Source organism: Urocampus carinirostris, chromosome 7 (genome assembly GCF_059441175.1).
Source record: "Urocampus carinirostris isolate Australia breed hairy pipefish chromosome 7, RoL_Ucar_1.0, whole genome shotgun sequence".
In the NCBI taxonomy this organism is placed as follows: Eukaryota; Metazoa; Chordata; class Actinopteri; order Syngnathiformes; family Syngnathidae; genus Urocampus; species Urocampus carinirostris.
In genome coordinates, this window is record NC_142355.1 from 8,456,237 (window position 1) to 8,474,975 (window position 18,739).

The 18,739-nt window shown below is 37.8% G+C and overlaps 1 long non-coding RNA gene across 2 annotated transcripts in view; it reads left to right on the forward strand.

Annotated features, from left to right (window-relative positions):
- Positions 1 to 675: 675 nt before the first annotated feature.
- Positions 676 to 18,739, forward strand: part of LOC148362247 (uncharacterized) — a 38,269-nt gene continuing 20,205 nt past the window's right edge. For both annotated transcript variants that reach the window (XR_015850852.1, XR_015850853.1), the window contains exons 1-3: positions 676 to 750; positions 874 to 919; positions 12,120 to 12,164. This is a non-coding gene — a long non-coding RNA (uncharacterized LOC148362247). The remainder of the gene's footprint in view (positions 751 to 873; positions 920 to 12,119; positions 12,165 to 18,739) is intronic.

Consider the following 18,739-nt stretch of genomic DNA (forward strand, 5'->3'; position numbering starts at 1 on the left):
CACAATGAGATTTTTTTTCAAGGAATTAAAAAAAAAGTAGAAAAAAAACACAGAAAAAGAAGAAAAAGTTTGTGTTGCATTCAAATAATTTCCAATGATATCAAGTGAATCTTTTTGCTAACATTGTACTTCCACTAAAAAACTAAAAAATGTGATTAAATACAGTTGTGTATCGTGCAACCGACTAAACAAGCCCCCCAAAAGGTTTGTATTATGCGACAACAGATACCAGGGAAAGAAAGAAATGGATTTCTTGTGAAAGAATTGTTGTAAAAACAAATGACTTTTGTAGGACGTACAACCTTTGCAATAATACATTAGTCAATTCATTCAAAAGTGAAAAAATTTTTGGCATTGCCAGAAATTCAGCAAAATGTAACGTGATGTCAAGTTTTGGACATGTTTGATAATGGATTAGTTGCCACACTTGGGATTGCTGTTGCTCACTGTTGTTTCAAGCGTTGCTCACCGACTTTGTGTGAACGCTCAGACCCGTGGAAAATTACAGGGAACATTGCTCCTCACCCTTTCTCTTGCGATAATAACGCCAAGATAATTTCTGTGATATTTCAAGAGAAGTGGGGTGTGGAGCTCAGGGTGGGAGATGGATTCGGGGGCGTACGTGACAGTGACGTCACTAGAGTAGCCACTCCCCTCCCCGAACGTCTTTTTAAAGCGGGAGGAATGGTTCGTTTATCCGTCTTTTCTGGCAGACATCAATGGCGTCTTTTAGGGAACTCCCAAATTCAGGTGAGACTTTTTGACGTGCGGGGTCCTCGGACTGGGTCTAAGTTGAAAGATAGACATATTCATACGACAATATTTCGCTCTTATTCTTGTCTTTTCTGTTTGTGTCGGTCCCCTTTGGTTTAGACGAGATGAAGACGAGGAGGCGGTCCACTTAACAAGATGTCAACAGGTATTTGGAACAACTTGAAGTCACACACTTTACGTTATTGATGTTGCTAATGGCGGGCACCTAGATGAGAAAGTGATTACATACCTATTGCTCCCCTCATTAATGAATGCAATTCCCCTTAATAAGCGAGAATAAACCTTCCAAACACAACATATCACCTATTTACTCACAACAAAACAGACTATATAGAACAGGGGTGTCAAAACTCATTTTAACTCGGGGGCCACACGATAGAACAAACATTCTGTCGGGGGCCGGACTAGTTCATTAAAGAGAAAGAAAAAGAGAGATAAAGAAATAAGAGAAAGAGAGAGGGAAAAGGAGAGAGGGCGGGACAAAGAAAGAAAGAGAGAGAGCATGAGAAACAAAAGATAAAAAGTCGTGAGAGAGGGGGAAAAGAAAGGGAGAGGAAGAAAAAAATCCAAAGAGAAATAGAAAGACAGAGGGAGAGAAAAGAGAAAAGAAAGCGCAAAGGGTATGGAGAGAGAAAGAGAAAAGGAAAAAAGAAAGATAGAGCAAAAGAGGTTAAAAGACAGAGAGAGAAAGAGTCAAAGAGCAACGAAGGAAGACAAAAAGAGACAGAGAGTGAAAGAGACAGAGACAGAGTGGGAGAAAAGGGGTGGAAAAGAAAGAGAGAGAGAGAGAAATAAATACAAGTACAGTGTCTTTGTGGGAGGCACCTGGCTTTGGCAACATCAAGTTGACATATTTCAATCTGCAGCTTGTTTTTCTCTTGCGCTTCTCTGAGTGTTGTCTCGCGGGCCGGATTCAATCCCTTAGCGGGCCCAATCCGCCTGTTTGACACTGGTGATATAGAATCAAATCAGAGGGAAATTGTGTAAAAAAAAAAAAAGGTGATTTTTGTTACCAAATAACACCATAGACAATTATTTCTGCATTTTTCTTTCGTTATTTTTCCACTTCCAGTAAATTTGATGTTGCTGATTATACGTAGCAGTGCAGGGTTTTGCAGAAATGATATGTTTCTTTTTTTTAAGTTGGATTTTTATTTATTTACATATAACAAATAAGATAAAGGAGATTTAAAAACTATGCACTGTTGGGGACTATTTACCATGCTCAAGTAATTATTCAGAGACCAGTCTTCATTGTTCAAAAGTGGTGTTCGTTTTCCTACAGTTCATCCATTTTTCCCATTTGTCCATGAATTGGGTCTACTGTATTCTTATTGCTGTCCTCTCTATTACAAGTATTTCCTCTACAGTGGGAAGTTTTTTTTTTTCCACCGGGTACTCGTCTTTTTTCTGTAATTCTTCTTTTAGATTCTCCAAATAGAGCCCCTTAAAAGTTCGGCGTTACCCCAAATCTCGCAATTTTTCTTTCATCTGGTTGTACAAATGGTTTTACTTTGTAACAGAAACAGTCTCAATTTATATTAATTTCTCTTGTCTTCCTATATATAATGAGGTTTTTATCTGCTCCTAGTGCCAGAGAAATCTGGATCTGAGCCAAAATGGGCAAGACAAAATCTTACTAACGGAAAAGGTTTTTCAAAAATATATATTATTCCTGTACAGAAATTGTGAAACAGCGTACACAATTTAAAAGATCAAAAACCAAACTGCAGAGAAAACGTATACGGCTTGAATCCGGACCAGAAAGAAACCTGGTAACCTGCAATAGATAAGCTGAACTCTCAAAGTGCGCCCTTAAGGTTCAAATGACTGCTACTTCATAAATGGCTTAAATGATTAAAAAAAACTCCATTTAAAATAGTCATTTTGTCACAAAGAAAGACAAATATCCAATAGATTTTCTAAAACGGCAGCACTATGTGAATATAAATGCAGGGAATCACATAAATTCTTTTGTGATTGAACACTACTGGAAACCCAGAATTGAGCGTCTATTTTCATTTAGATGCTGTTATGATCCAAAATTTTATATAAGGGTGATACATTATATCTGTTATTAAATGAATCGCCACCTTTTTTAAGTGACTGATTTTGTTGGAATTGTGGGCGTAGGTATGATCTTGATCTTGGTAGGGGCATTTTTAAGTGATCACATATGATTGGCGGGGGACCGAACAATGATTGCTCGATATTGGTGGGGGACATAGCGCATCTTGGCGATCACGTAATATTGGTTGGGGGAAACAATGATTGCTCGATATTGATGGGGACGCCTCCCCTCCGTCCAGGCCAAATCAACGCCCTTGGTTTTTATACCTTTTCGGATAAGAAATTATCCAAGTCGTAAGAACCTCAGCTTCTCAATAATAAAGATATGCCAAATTATGTCTTTCTTGGTAGAAGGACCATTTTTTGGTGATCGTGCTGATGTTTGTGATAAAATGTTTTGGTCAGAATTAAGTAAAAAAGCATTTTTTTCAGCAATTCTTATAATTGGACACCTTACAGTTGTGTTTTACTGTTTTTCATTATTGACTATTTTTGTCATAGTGTACAAGCGAGATTGCTTTAAAGGTGGATGCCTTTCAAACTGACTCCCATCAATTTTCTTTCTTACGATGCGCTATTTTTCATTGTACTATTATTATCACTTGAACAAGTCTCCAAACACCACCTTGTAAATATTTTTCCCGTTTATCCTGAATTTCTTTTCTTATTTTTCTATTTTAAGTCTTTATTACATGTTTATAATGTAGTGATATTTCTAATTTCATTTTAAACAATGTTCACTACGTTGTTAACGATTTGAATGAAGACGATTGAATAAAGATCAGCATTTTTCCCCATTTTCTGACACAGTATGGACCAAAACGGTCACTGAATCATAATGGATTTTTGATTTAATGTTCTGTTTATAAAAAAAAAAAAAACATGAATAGAAATGAAATTTCTTTTCAGTATATCCGATTGATGGATTAATGGAAAATGTAATCAACCGATGATTTGATTATTAAAATTGTTTGTTGCAGCCTTTCTTTGAAGACAGTAGTAGCAAAAGTGCATTGGCTGGCTCGTAGTCTTTGAACTGACATTTCAGCTCCACAGAGGAGGACAGATGTGTCACAGGAATAAGAGTCAGTAAATGTAAACAAGCAATCGGCGACCCGTTTCCCTTCCTAGAGAAGGCTCGAAGTGATTGCAGGCTCTGATGACAGCTTGAGGGGTGCGAAGATGTCCTATGCATATTATTTATTTTCTCACAGACTCAAATCAGGGGGAGTGAATACCAAATGGCGTAATGTCAGTGACCGGCTGTCACCTTCTGGAAGGGTCAGAGGCGTTAAAACGCCAACTTGTTTCTATCTGCATAATTATATCACCTGAGGCCGGCGCAAATTTGAAGCCGGAATTTGTGACTCCCAATTGATGCATGTAACATACTGTATGCGGCGGCGTACAGTATATAAGCACACGAGCGTGCCATGTAGCAAATGGTGTGACACGGCACTTACGATGTGCGACCCTGAGAGCCAGTCTGTGCTAACAGGTGTTCAAACAGGCCGTGCGGTGCATACGACCAATAACTGCAATTAGATGCTGCCTGGTAACCATCCAATAATGTACAACTGCTGTGGTTTAAGAGAAAATAGTGGGAGGGATGAACAGAGAGACAAAATGCATCAAAGATAGGTTAAAAAAAGAGCACTTTTCTTCTTTTAGAGTGACCTGAAACGACGTTTTCTTAAACTTAGACAGCCATCGATTATTTCATTTCTTTTTCTTTTTTTGAATTTCACACCGAAGCAGTTGTCGCCTTTTAGTTCAATTGTTGTTTTTGTGCCTGCAGGTGCTTGGCATACTGATTAGAAAGGATGCAGCCCGTAAAGACTGCATGCCGGAGGGAGCAAATTTGAGCGCTAGAATGAAAAAGTGATTAACGCCGCAGGTGATGGTTATTACAGATTAATCCGCGGATTATTTCCATGATTAATTGATTGCTCGGCGAGGTGTCGGGTGAAAACGCATCCATCACAATCTAGTTGAAATGCGTTTGCTTTACGGTGACATGATTTTAATTTCGCTTTAATGATGTCCACGTTAAACCTTTTTTTTCTGCCCCCAAACATAAGAACAGAGATTTGGCAGCTGAACACCGTTTTAATTGCTGTCAATTAATCAAAATTATGTTAGGGGGGGCCCTGCAATATTTCTCTGTCACCTTTGGAAAAATTCTCCGATCAAAATCTAATTCCTCAAAATGACTCGTTTGATTTTTGTTTAATTGTGTGGCTCGTCAAATAAACTAGTTTTGATTTTAACAGGGAACAAATGCTTCTTTGCAAAACAATTTTGCATCCAATTATAAACGAATTCCAATATTTTCAGTTGGATGTAATAGCTCATCAAAGTCATTTTTTTTACATTTGGCCAAACATGAAGAGACATCAGCAACATTATTTAATGTGTTAATTTTCTTATCTCACTATATCTTTTAAATAGTAAAATAGCAACAATCATTACTTAAAAAATGAGTACAATTGTACTATGTCACATAATGTGTTGAGAATTATTATTTATTTTTTTTAAATCTTGATTTAAAAATAAAATAAAATCATAAAACGATAAAAACTATTTTCTGCACCGCTTATTCTCAATCTGGTCGAAGGAGTTGCTGGAGCCCATCCCCAGCCATCTTCGGGCAGTGGGCTGGGTGCACCCTAAACCTGTTGCAGGGCACACAGAGACAGTCTCACCTAGAGACTATTTAGACCGGCCAATCATCCTGATCTTTTAGATCGGGGAGGAAACTGACCTAGGCATGGGGAAAACATGCAAACTCTGGACAGGGAGGATGCGTTAGCTGGAATTGAACTGTGCAGCTCTACGCCGTCCGGCTGCATGCTAATCACTCGCCCACTGTGCCACCAACTATCCACCGTTTTAATGCTATTTAAGTCAGTTTATATTTGTAAAGCAGACAATTGTCCCGGAAGTGTTTTAAAACCAATTTGATGAAATTAGATAGTTGAAAAACAAATATAAAATAAATATGTAGATGTCTGCATGTGAATATATTTCTTAATGCAAACGAGGGAAAAGGAAAAGAGATATTCAATAAAGATTTGCCGGGGTTAATGATATAAGAAAATCATTTTTATTTTATTTTTTGTATTCTGGTCCGGCTACTGCCAAATTTTAAACCCAATGTGGCCCACGAAGTTAGCCCTCACTGTACCTAAGCGGTACAACAGAAGAAGAATCACACCGTTTGGAGAAATCCACTTACGGTTTAGAAAATTTTGATCTGAGAAGAGAACCAAAGCAAATTTGAAAAACACGTTAAGGTTAACACCAGATGTAAGACAATAAATTAGACTATAAATATTAAATGATGCAGTCATGCTATTAATAATTAAGTAAATACTTTCGTACTGTTTTTTTCTCAAGCAGAAGCATGTACTGCCTCGGTCCGCAACCTCCAGGCCGTGAGTCCTTTGGTACCGCACATAATTTTTGCTTATAGCGTATTTATTGGTGTAAACACAATAAATAGTGCTAAGTAGATGTAAGATCAGGCTTGAAAAAATCCAGCCTGACCTGACCCGCCCTGTGGGTATAAAAGCCCGAAACAGCCCACTGATTAATGCGATTTAAGGGACCGAGCACAAAGTAAACCCAAATTTTCTCATTTTAGTTGTGAAGAGAAAGTGTGCTTTTGGCCATCTCTGGAAATAACCCCCAACCACCGTCCTCCTCCGTGACTTCTTTCAAACGCCTCTTCCTTGCACACACATTTGTTACGATACTCATAACAAACTCGCATTTTACCTAATATCATATTTATCCTATTACTGTATTTTTTTATGTGTTTCAGTGATCAGGAAGATGTATTTTATAGCTGTTCACTTGGATCATTTTTAGAGGACAGGAGTGGACCAAATAATTTCTAATTGTTTCCTATTGGGAAAATTAGCTTGTTACACGAGCACTTCGAGCTACCAGTACGATTCTGGAACAAATCAAGCTTGTATGAAGAGGTACCACTGTAGTGATGTGGAAACTAGTTTGAGCAGCATCTCTCAGACAAACACAAAAAGACACACACACTCTTTCCTCACCCGTGACGGGGGAACATGTTGATTTGAGGAATGATTGAGCTGTCACACTTAGGAGAGAGCAGAGGGCAATCACAGTGGCCGCTGTCTTATCAGGGACAGAGAAGCGGAAGAAAAAGATAACAGGGTGGCCATTAGGCATGACAGCGAAGAGTGACACGTTGGCGCGTTTGTGTGTGCATGCACGTGAAGTGAGCATGTGTGATTCGCGCCGTGCTGAGGCCGAGATGTTTGTGGCAGCTGTCGGCCTTGTTTGAACAACAATCATGATCAGCCGCGCCGGACAAGACGAAAAAGAAGAAGAAGCCGAGCGTGTGGTTGTGACAGTGCTGAAAAGGGAAGGTTGCCGATATACACCCTCACCAACGCTTGACACAAATACACACATCACACAAACCTCTGTCCAGCTTTCGTACTGGTGCTTGAGATCCTTGAAAATGCTTGAATTTGAATGTGTTTTCAAGGATTGAAAAGTGCATTTTGGGTGAAGTGCTTGAAAATGGTTGCTTTGTTTCGCAACAAGTCTGCTTAAAAATGATGCAGACATTGCTCATTGCATTTTTTTTCCTCGTGATTAGCACATTAGTTTGTATGGCATTGTCCTATGAAGTGTCATCGCCCCCTACACCTAAATGGCTCATAATGAAATGTGCAATAGTGCAAGGATTATGTATCAATTATGGGCCATGCAATAAATGAAGGTAGACTTTCCTAGTGTTAGATTATGGGAAGAACTTCCTGCAACTGAAAATACGAGCTACATTTTACTCTCATTTTATCCAACACCCATACTGAGAGAGATTTGCCTCAAAAATATTTAAACGCATATTTTTTTAGATGCAAAAATATATTTTCTCTTTACTCAATATCATGTTTTGCAGACGCAAAATTAAAATCGCAGATGTGAATTGCAAATATGTTTCTGGATATGCAAAATACATGTTTACATTGGATATTATTTCATTTTAACGGTATTTGAGAAATTCAAAAAAATGTCATGGAAAGTCCTTAAATAGTGCTTGAATTTGGCCATTAAAATGGTTGCACCTACCTTGCCTGTTCCTTTTTCTTCACGGCTAACTTTAGTAGACTCTCAAATTAAGGAGAGAAGACATCAATGGATTTTGAACATGCAAAGAAGACTGGGAGAGGAGATTTTAGATAAGAGAATTCAATCTGGTCCTAAAGACCCCTCTTTTGCCCCCTCTTTTTGTTATATCTTCAAGGTCCCAAAAAACAGATCAGACCTAATGGGTGCGGGAAACAAAGAACAGCAACATAATTCACTGATAGCGCCAATTGTGTAATAGTCAAAACTACAAACACCCCCTTCCACATGCGCTGTCCACCATTCGCTATAAGCGTACCCCCCTTATTTCGGTATTTTATTTTAAAGTTGCGTGGAGAGAGAATATATCCATACCAAAAAAATTCATCACATTATTTGCTGAGAAGGCACCACCACGACTGAATTCAGTTGTACTTTGTATGTAAATATAAATGTTGATCGAATGTGGTATGTGACAATGTGAAGGATGTGGTGGAATACTATAATAGAAAAAAAACAATAAAAACGATGGCTTCACTTAACCTTGTCAGCTTAGATATTCTGTTTTAATGTCTTTTTCAAATACTCTTGTTGTTAGTTTGTTTTTGTTTTTAAAGCTTTGTTTAATGAAAATAGGAAGCGTACGAATGAATAACCCAAATTAAAAAAACAAAACTTCTTAGTACAATTTTGAATCCCTTACTGATCACTTTAAGTTTGTAGACACTCACAATAAGGAGAAATCAATTGATTTTGAACTCGCAGGGTGGACAGGGAGAAAAGCCTTCAGATAAGAAATCCCAACATGTTCTAAGGCCCTCCCGTGATCCTTTCTTTTTTTTATGAAATCTTCAAGGTTACTAAAGGAAGATTAGCCGCAAGTAGTGTGGAAATTCAAGAACAGCAACATTATTGTCCAATAGTAACAATGAAGAAATTAGTCCAAAAAGGCCTCAATCAGTGTGCAATAATAGTCAAAATAATTAACTGGCATCCTGTGAAAACTTGTTTCCAGGTGTACAATATTAAAAACAGAATAAACTTACCAATTACTTTGACATTAATTACTCACAGAAAAAAAAAAGATCGCATCAATCTGTTCACTCCGATAATATAATTTTTCCGGGACTGTAATCAATGCTTGCACTGTGAGACAGATTTGTAATTAAACTTACAGTATAGTGAATTAAAAACAGGAATGATCCACCAGCTAGCTAGTCCCATCTATCTATTTATCCTTCGTGCAGGGGTACTGTTCGTAGCTAGAAAGCTAAAGTGCAGTCTTCTCAAAGATCAATTGTCAGATTTGGAAGTTTTGCAGTTTAGCCTTTGCTGTGTGTGCTGTCTAAGGAGTACTCCAAAGGATGACCTGACCTATGCCTTCCCCATTACACCACCTTCTTTTTGGGGCCCTCCAATTTCCGCCACACCTTCACCAGGGTTGGGTAGGGTTACTTTAACTGGATTACTTTCAATTACTATTGGATTACTCCAATACCAAATATGCTAATAAAAGACAAAAAAAACTAAATATGAATAAAATGATGACTCACAACACGTGGTAAGCTTTCTCTCCTGGCTTTGATCTCCGGCAAAACGAACATAAAATGCGACAGAAACAAAATGAAAATAAATCCAAACAGCTTGCCAAAATCATTTTTGCCGTTCCGTGTATTCCGTTACTCCACAAGCCTGCACAAAATTTAGTCATTTTATTCATATTTAGTTTCTTTTGTCTTTTATTAGCATATTTGGTATTGGAGTAATCCAAAAGTAATTGAAAGTAATCCAGTTAAATTAACCCTACCCAACCCTGACCTTCACCTTATGTCTCTTCGCTTTACCTTTCATTTTGTCTCCTTCCTCTCAACTGTTTGAGGAGCAACCCAAACCATGTTTTCAAATTTGCCCATTTGAAAGTAAAAAATGGGTCTTTGGGGCAAGGGTCAAGGTTAAGAACCTTATTGTACAAAAAACAACCTAATTTGTCTGCAGCCGCTTAGATACAATTAAAGAAATCCAATTTTTATGTAATTTTTATATTTAGGATTCGAGAGAAAAAAAAACTGTTTCAGTTTGTTTTCTGTGCTAATGTCAAACAAGTCAGGGCAGCAGCAGCTTCCCTCTCTATTTTTATTTAGATAAAAAAACCAATGCAGCCATCCCTGGGTCTGAGTAACTTAACAAAAATATTATCCCTAAGTATCATTCAAAATATTTACTGCCCAAAATTAGAAAACACTTCATAAAAACAGCTATTTCGTTACACAAAAATTGCCTTTGACGGGCTTGTGTTCTTACCCGCTTTAGGTGACTTCTGTGTTGAAATGAGGATCGTACAAAAGATTAATTTAAATTGTGACGCTGCTCCTTTTAAAAGAGGCGCAGCCTGGGTCCACAAAGCTTGGCTCTCACACCGGAGAGGAAAGAAGCGAAAGAGACAAGCGCCAAAGTCGTTAAAATGTAATCTTTATTCTCTACATTTTTACAGCATTAGTAAATGTTAAAAGTGTTTGTGTGAATTTGTATAGCCCTTAATCACATGGAGTCTCAAAGAGCTGCACAAACCACAGACTATTCCAAACTACAGACTATTGTTACACCATACCGTCATGTTTGTCCTTCTACAGAAACCATGATAAAATAAATATATATTTCCTCCCCAATCTCTTTCAATTTGTAAACATTTTTGGAAAAGTTCCAGGGAGCCGATTGGCAGCGCTTAATATAGCCGCATGGGGCTCCTGAGCCGCGGGTTGGCAAAACCCGCCTTAGGGCTGGGATGTCAAACTCAGTTTGGCCAGGCGACCACATGGTAGAAAAAACATTCTCAGGGGGACCGGACTAGTAGATGAAAGAGAGAACAAGTGAGAGAAGGACACAGAGAAATAAACATAGAGGGGGAGAAAGAGAGATACAGCAATGAAAAAAGGGAGAGAAAGTGAGAAAGACAAAAATAAATGGAAAAAGAAAGGAATAGAAAAAGATTTGAAGAGAGACAAAGACTTAGAATCTGAAAGTAGAGAGAGGCAAATAGGAGAAAAAAAGGAGGAAAAGAAAGAAAGTGAATTGTAGCGAAAGTGAAGAACAGAGAAATAAAGAGGGAATGAAAGAAAAAGAGACAAAGAAAGCGAGATGGGGAGGAGCATATTGCCGCACTCCCCCAACCCCCATTCCCCCTACCTAATGTTTTGTGCCCTGAACAGCTTTGCTCAAAGTACGATAAAACCAGATAGCCGCGATAGAAAAAAGGGCTCTTTGAACTCAGTTGGGCAATGTTAACAAATAGAGAAAATATTCTACTCTCAACTTGTTAAGGACACCACATGACGCACCTTACCTTTTGGGTATTATTTTCCTTGTTACTTTAAACATTTTCTATCTGCCAATATACAATTTTTTCCTCTTAAATAGTAATACTACAAGTGAGCCCTAGTATTTGAAATGCCAGTTAGAAGTTCCTAACATTCTAATCATTTTAAAAATAGCGCTTTAAGTATACCATAAAATTAAGCGTGAATATATACAGTATTTTAGATTAGTAAAATGATTTAAAAAATTGATAAGGAAATGTAATGAATGGGGGCGGCAGTAGCTCAGGAGGTAGAGCGATCGTTTTAGAATTAAGGGATCCCAGTTCGAATCCCGGCTTGTCTGTGTTACATGTCGAAGTGTTCTTGGGTAAGACACTGAATCCCCAATACCCCCAATAAGCAGGTTAGCGCCTTGCATGGCTGCACAGATCACGGCCGCTATTGGGAAATGTGAAGCACAATGTAAAGCGCTTTGGGAAGTCATTGACTTGAAAAGCGCTATATAAATGCAGATCATTTCATTTCATCATTATTTATACGTCTCATATTATTTTTCCTTTGTCTTATTTTTCTTTTAATGCAATAGTTATTGAAAATTCTCGTTTTCTTCAGTATTGACCTTTACAGCTATGCACAATTTATTATTATTCTTTGACCCAAAGACATGTGAGGATTCATTCAAGCTGAAGGTGATCTAATTACTCAAACATGATAAGACAAGTGCGGAGCAAAGCAATGAATTGAAAATAATGTTGCTTTAATTGGCTACAAAAAACGGTTGCAACTTCATAAGACAACTTTGCATCTATTTATGAGTAAAGCCACCATTTTCTTTTCGAATCACAGGTCAAGACAGACTTCTATGGTGACTTCCTCGTCCACCTGCTCGCTGTGAGTAACTCTCAGCACGTCTGCCATCTGCTGCCGCCTTCACCCACACGCAACCTTGCATAGTTTCTCAAACGCGATTAGAATTCACCAGTGTGAATGCATTGAAGTTTCGTTTTCTATAATCTTTTTAGGAAGATGGAAAATAGTCAATGGTTGCATTTAACATACAGGCAATTTTCTGATTAAGATTAAAACACAGTAAAGCTTTGCTAATCGCGGTTTACTTTCCACTCTTTGGATTTTTATTGTCCATTGTGTTCTGGATTCCGACTGGCAAAACAGTCGACCCTCCCCTTTTATGCCTATGTCTGCCTCAATAACGTTGCTGTCTAAGTTTTACACAAACAGCTTATCCAACCTACAGTCTATACGTGCTAATCTTTTTCAATTTGGAGTTTCTCTAAAAGCCATCATGTCAAGAAAATACGCTGAACAGACAAAAGCACCAAAAAGCAGAGGAAAATTATTTCTATCGCCAACAAGTTTGACTTTTCCACATGCTAAAATAATTTTACACCACATTTTTTTGATTCAAATTTCTGTGCTAGTTTTGTTTTTCGCGAGAACTTGATCATAGTAATGTTCAAACTTACCTTAAGATAACTGAGAGTATACAACTTAAACAAAAAAACAACTATAGCTCTATAAATAAAAACAGTATACAGGATTGCAGTTGAACAAATGGCCTTTATTGTATACAAAAATACAACAATATTGAAAGGCTTCTCTTTCCAGAGTAAGAAAGCAATTTAGAGAGCGGCTGGTTACCCGCAAGCTAGCATCGGGTAAATGCGACTTCTGCATGGTCTACGCGATTAATAATATACAACAGATCCGAGGTTTCTCACAAGTTGCATCTCCATGTCATCCGTTTCATGGGTAATGGATCTGACACTTGTGAGCTACATGCTCGGAATTAGTGGTTTAAGAGGGTCATTAGCCGTAGCAGTAGGCTGGACCCGGAGCCTCGCTATTACCTTCTCTCCCGACGGTGCCTCAGTCGATACCTGGACACTATACCAATCCGCAAGGCACTCGCTGATGATCACCATTTATTTGAGCTCTTCTGACTTTCCTCAAAATCCAATTTGATTGATGAATTTCTTCTCGATATAACGCGCCGCTGAAATACTAGCTGTGGCTGTAGCCATGCACCAAGTTTGTTTTGGGGGGCAGCGGTGGGCACACGAATGTTTACTGACAGCATACAACAACTTATCACAGTTGCACACACACTGCTTGCAACCTTTGCCTGGCCTTTATTGGCTAGTGCCATTAAGTCTTGCCTCTGATTGGCCAGCGCTGTTAAAACCCAAACTTTGACACTTCTGGTTTGCCAAACACAAACATCGAATTTATGAATCCCTGAAAAAAACTGCAGTGTCTTACTCTTACACAATCGCACAACGTCCCATCGCAATATCGATTAAAATTCGGTTAATCGCGCAGCCCTACCCAATAACGTCTTGAGACAAAATATCATCTGAAGTTGGGATACTGTCCTGAAATCCTTTCTAATGCTATAGTGCCTTACATTATAGTACCAAGATTACTTTTAAAATTATTATTTGACAATACTTATATTTGTGAAAAATTAAACTGTAAATAGGGGTTTTCCCCTGGTTTTAATGTATAATAGAGCGTTTGATGAATAAATAAATCACTGTTTTTACTCGATGGGTCTTGACTATTGCAGGTCCTTTTTGGAACGCAAATGGTCTGATTGAAAGTGTTGAGTTAGTCCAGGGTTAAGCAAAGTTTCGAGTCATGGGCTGCCTTGGGGGCGAAAAGTTTTCCATCGGGGCCGGGCTAAGAAGGGAAAAAATGGCTGATCGATGTACAGTATATGCCATTACAAAGTCTTGAATCCAATACTTTGGCAATACATATAGAAAAACAATTATTAAATCTTAATTTTTTTGTTTGCATTTGCGTGCAAAAGTTATATTTGATAGTGTATTTATGTATAGAATGACAATTCCATCCTATTTTATTTTCAAGCTCATTTGCATTGAAAAACTCAAAATGCGATTGGGCTATTTTAGAACTGTTGCATGAAATTTGATAAAATAAAGATAGATAAATGGAAAAATTGTTTAAAAAAAAAAAAAAAAAAAAAGCAATTACAGGAAAATGTAGCCAGCTATTGAATGATGGCTATGAGTGCAATGTGGTCAAAAATGTAGTTTTTATGGGGGCACACAAAAGGACACCAAGGATAAGAAAGGCAACAACACCATTTTTATTAGTAGTACATTTTTCAACCTATGTTCACATTATACTTTTATTATTTTCGCTTGGCGATGCAGATTAAAATAACTGACCCTCGCCCCCTGGGCTGTAGTTTGACCACCTATGCGTTAGCCAGGTAGTTTCCGGATTACTGGTGCGTGTATACCTATTTGAATACTTGTGTGCAATACTGTGCAGTGTGCAAACACAGTTTCTTCTACTGGGATTCTTTTTTTTCAGGAAATACCTTTCTACACAGACCTTGTGTATTGGTTGATTTATTGGGACATTTTCATTTTATTGTCTGGCCCCACGGCAAAAAAGCCACAGTTGCATCCATTCACATTTAGTGTTAGTCCAATGTACAAACACAACTTCTAAAACCCACAGGGGCAGCAACAAAGTCCATTTTTGAAGCAAAGAGGCAACAAACACGATGTTTTTTTTTGGTTGTGGTGAGTGACATGAATGCAATGTTCTTTTGAGTATTGTAGAATGTTTAATGTGGAAACAATATCTGTTCATGTAATGACATTGGCCATGCTTCGCCCCTTCCAGTTGGATTACTCTCGTAAGCCAAGTATGGTTTGTTTGTCTCTAGTCATGTAAACTATTCATTCGGATTGGTCCAAAAATCTTCATTCTGATATCAGACTAGACTGCATTAAAACGTACCTATTTTGTTGAGGAGCGTGTCCACAGCCCTCACTTGAATTGTGATCCCTTGTTATCATTGTTTGATATTGCAAGACCTGTCAATAGCACCCCATGCATCTGCCCCATACCGTGGTCGGCATGGTAACCGGGTCACTTATCACAGAAGGATGCAGCAGATCAAACAGGTGTTCATCTTCATGATGTCTTTCCTCGACAACCGTTGCTAAGAACCTTTGTATCCAAAATGATAGAGGTGCCTGTCAGCAGTGGTAAAAAGCAGAATGCAAAAATATTTTTCTGGATGTCTGAAATTTTGATTCAGAGAAATTGCTTATTTTCCCAATGGTGCATTTTCCTTTTATATTATTAATTAATTTTAATTGTTCTTCTCAATGAAAGAAATCCTTATAATCTGGCATATACTTAAAGTTCAAAAGTTATGCACAATTTATGTTTATATTAGTCTGGATTCCTGATTTACCCCTTAGGGTCATTGGGGCACCACTTTTTGTGGTGTTTCTTGTTTCCACCTGCCTCCTGACTCCTGATACAGCACCTTTATCATCTGGTCTCCGTTGTTTTTTTAGTGTAAAGCCTCATCCTCCTCTTCAGATATGAGCTGGACCTTGGCATTGACGGGCCGTGTGTGACAACAAGGCATCTGTACTCTGGACTATAAACGATACCAGTATAGTTCTCACCAACTAGAAATGAAAGAAATATTGAATTACCAACGAATGAACCAGTACTAAATCAAAATATTTTGTTGGGAGCAAAAAAATACTCTTTTTCATATATCGTTCTTTTTTGTTCTTATGTTTTTTGTTTGCAAACAAGAGTTAACTTTTATGCCCCGGTACTAAGGGTATAAATGAATGAATGAATGAATGAATGAAAACTTTTATTTCGAACATTAAAATAAAAACAGGACAAAAACAATGAGTCAACAACAAAATAATGTCAGATAACATGTTTGAAAAGGGGTAGTCAGAAGCAGAAACCTATTTTCCCTACCCCATTATCTTCCCTATTAAATACATTTTACAAATCTAATCTAACTAAATCTAAATGTAATTTAACAAAATCTCATGGATATACTCATTACGTAGGTCAGATATCAATAATTATAACAATTACAATAATCACATATTTTATACACTAATCTTCGTAATACCCATCCCTCAACGTCATAATGCCACTAGTTACCAAATATCACTGCGGCACCAATGATAACAACAATAAAAATAAACATAATATTAACAGTTATGATATAATCATAGCAACAATAACAAGTTAAACACAGTATTTCTAATCTCACTCATATCCCATTTTCTTCATCCCTGTATTAGGCCAGTAATGTTTTTTTGTATTTAAATTTGAACACATGAATAGTTGGACATTGTTTGATCTCATCTTGTAAATTATTCCAAAGTTTGACTCCACACACAGACACACACATACTTTTCCTGGTTGTTCTCACCTTTGGGATTTTGAATTTACTACAGCCCCTCAAGTTATAATTTCCCTCTTTCCGAGTGAATACTTTTTGCATGTTTTCTGGCACCATGTTTTTGTTGACCTTAAATAACAGTTGTGAAGTGAAAATTTGTATTAAATCATCCAATTTTAATAATTTGGACTGCATGATTAAAATATGAGTATGATCCCGATATTCTACCCTGTATATGGTTCTTATTGCACGTTTTTGAAGGATAAAAGGGGCTGTAGTGAACTTTTGTAATTATTGCCCCAGACTTCTGCACAATATGTTAACGTATTGTCATGTTTATAACTAATGAAGTATCAGGCTGAAAAATATGGTATTGAACATTCTGAGTAACAATAACCCTATATTGAGCAACATTTATACCCTCAGAATAGTTAAATTTTTAAAAATCTGCCAACAGAGCTGATTTTTTTTCTTTTGATGTAGTACACATGTAATTCCTTTTTAGGGTTCACAGTACATAAAAAAAAAAATATGTATAAATATCCTTATCATTCAGATTTTACTTAATTACCGGAAATAAAGACACATTTGAATAATTTCTTATATATGTATAATCTCTTATATAAATACTTTTATCTCCCACTTCCGCAGGGTTATGTGCACCCTCATTTGAGAACCTCTGCCTACTTTAGACTATACACCCTTTAGGGACAAGCATTTTATCTACTTGATTGGAAAAATCTTAAGCTTGAAATTTGTTTGCGAGATATTTCCAGAAATTCAATGCACATTCTCTGGTCACGTAAAACAAGTGACCTGAAATCAATCAAGCATGCAAAACCACAAGTGATTTTTCATCTTGAGTTCCTTTTTGCACTATTTACAGAAAAATGAATATTGACAGAAGGCCCCTCGCGGTGTTCAGCGTGCAAGTGAGCTTCGCGGTTTCATATTGACAAGAGCCTGTTGCTATGTTGTGGAGCGCAACCTTGCGCACATCTCCGAGGAGCCTGTGAGAATGCAGTCATTCTTTACTGCCCGTTTTTTTTTTTTTTTTTCTTCTCCTTCCTATCCCACTTCCTCTTCCGTTCGCCCTTCCTTTCACCATCTCCAGATGTCTCAGCTGCAGTCCTCATGTAGCACCTTTCTTTTCTCTCACTATCACTCCCCCCATTTCTCGCACATCTCGCTAATTCCACCACCTCTCTTACAAAGACAGCCTACTGTCTTCCTTCTCCTCCCCTTCTGGCATCTTCCGTTTACGCATCCTCCCCCAACCTCCCGGCCTCCACTTTGTAACGTGTAGTAATGGGAATTCCGGCTCTTTTTAGAGAAATGAGCCGGCTCTTTTGGGTCCCGAACGGTTCATCGGATTCCTTTTGTTTCAACTGATATTTTACCATTAATAATTTAATATTATGCACCTAATTAATTCGTTTTGAAAATGCGTGATTCTACTATATAATACTAACCTTGATTATTTCAATATACTGTGAACGTTTATCTTTCAAATTGTTTATACTCTGCAAACGATACAGAGATGACGCCCCTCATATTGACCAGTCATGAAATCTCTTGAAAAAGAGAGAGAAATACAGAGTAAGAGAGAGCTGAATAGAAAAAGGTAGAGAGAAAGAGCGTGAGAGTTGAAGAAAAAGTGAAAGAGAATAGAGGGAAAGAGGGAGGGAGGGGGAGAGAGAAGGAGAGAGGAATTAAAAAAAGAGAAAGAGAATAGAGAGGGAGGGAAAGAAGAGATACAGTATAGCAAGAGAGAAAAAGATAGAGGAAGAAAGGAAAAAAGAAAGATGGGGAGAGAGGAACATATCATGAAGAAGAAAGATACACATACACAAATGTATATAAAAACCTAGCAGCAGGAGACAGGAGCTGTGACGCCACTATTGCCATCTCTCCCGACGCTGCCTCAGACTCTTACTGGACTCGATAAGAATCTACTGAATACCCGCAGGTGATAACCATTTCTTTGCACTCTTCTGACTTTCATCAGAGTCCGATTTAATTGATGAAGTTATTTTCAATGTAACGAAATGCTGAAATACTGGCTTTGGCTGGACACATTGACTTGTGTGCCCGCCCACCCTGGCTGTCAGTCAAACAGCATACATTAGCCTATCACAGACACGCACAGTCATGGCCACTGAACACACAAAACCCATCGCAACCGGCGCCTGTGACAGCATTTGCTGTCAACTGTATGCTGCAGAACACAATGCAG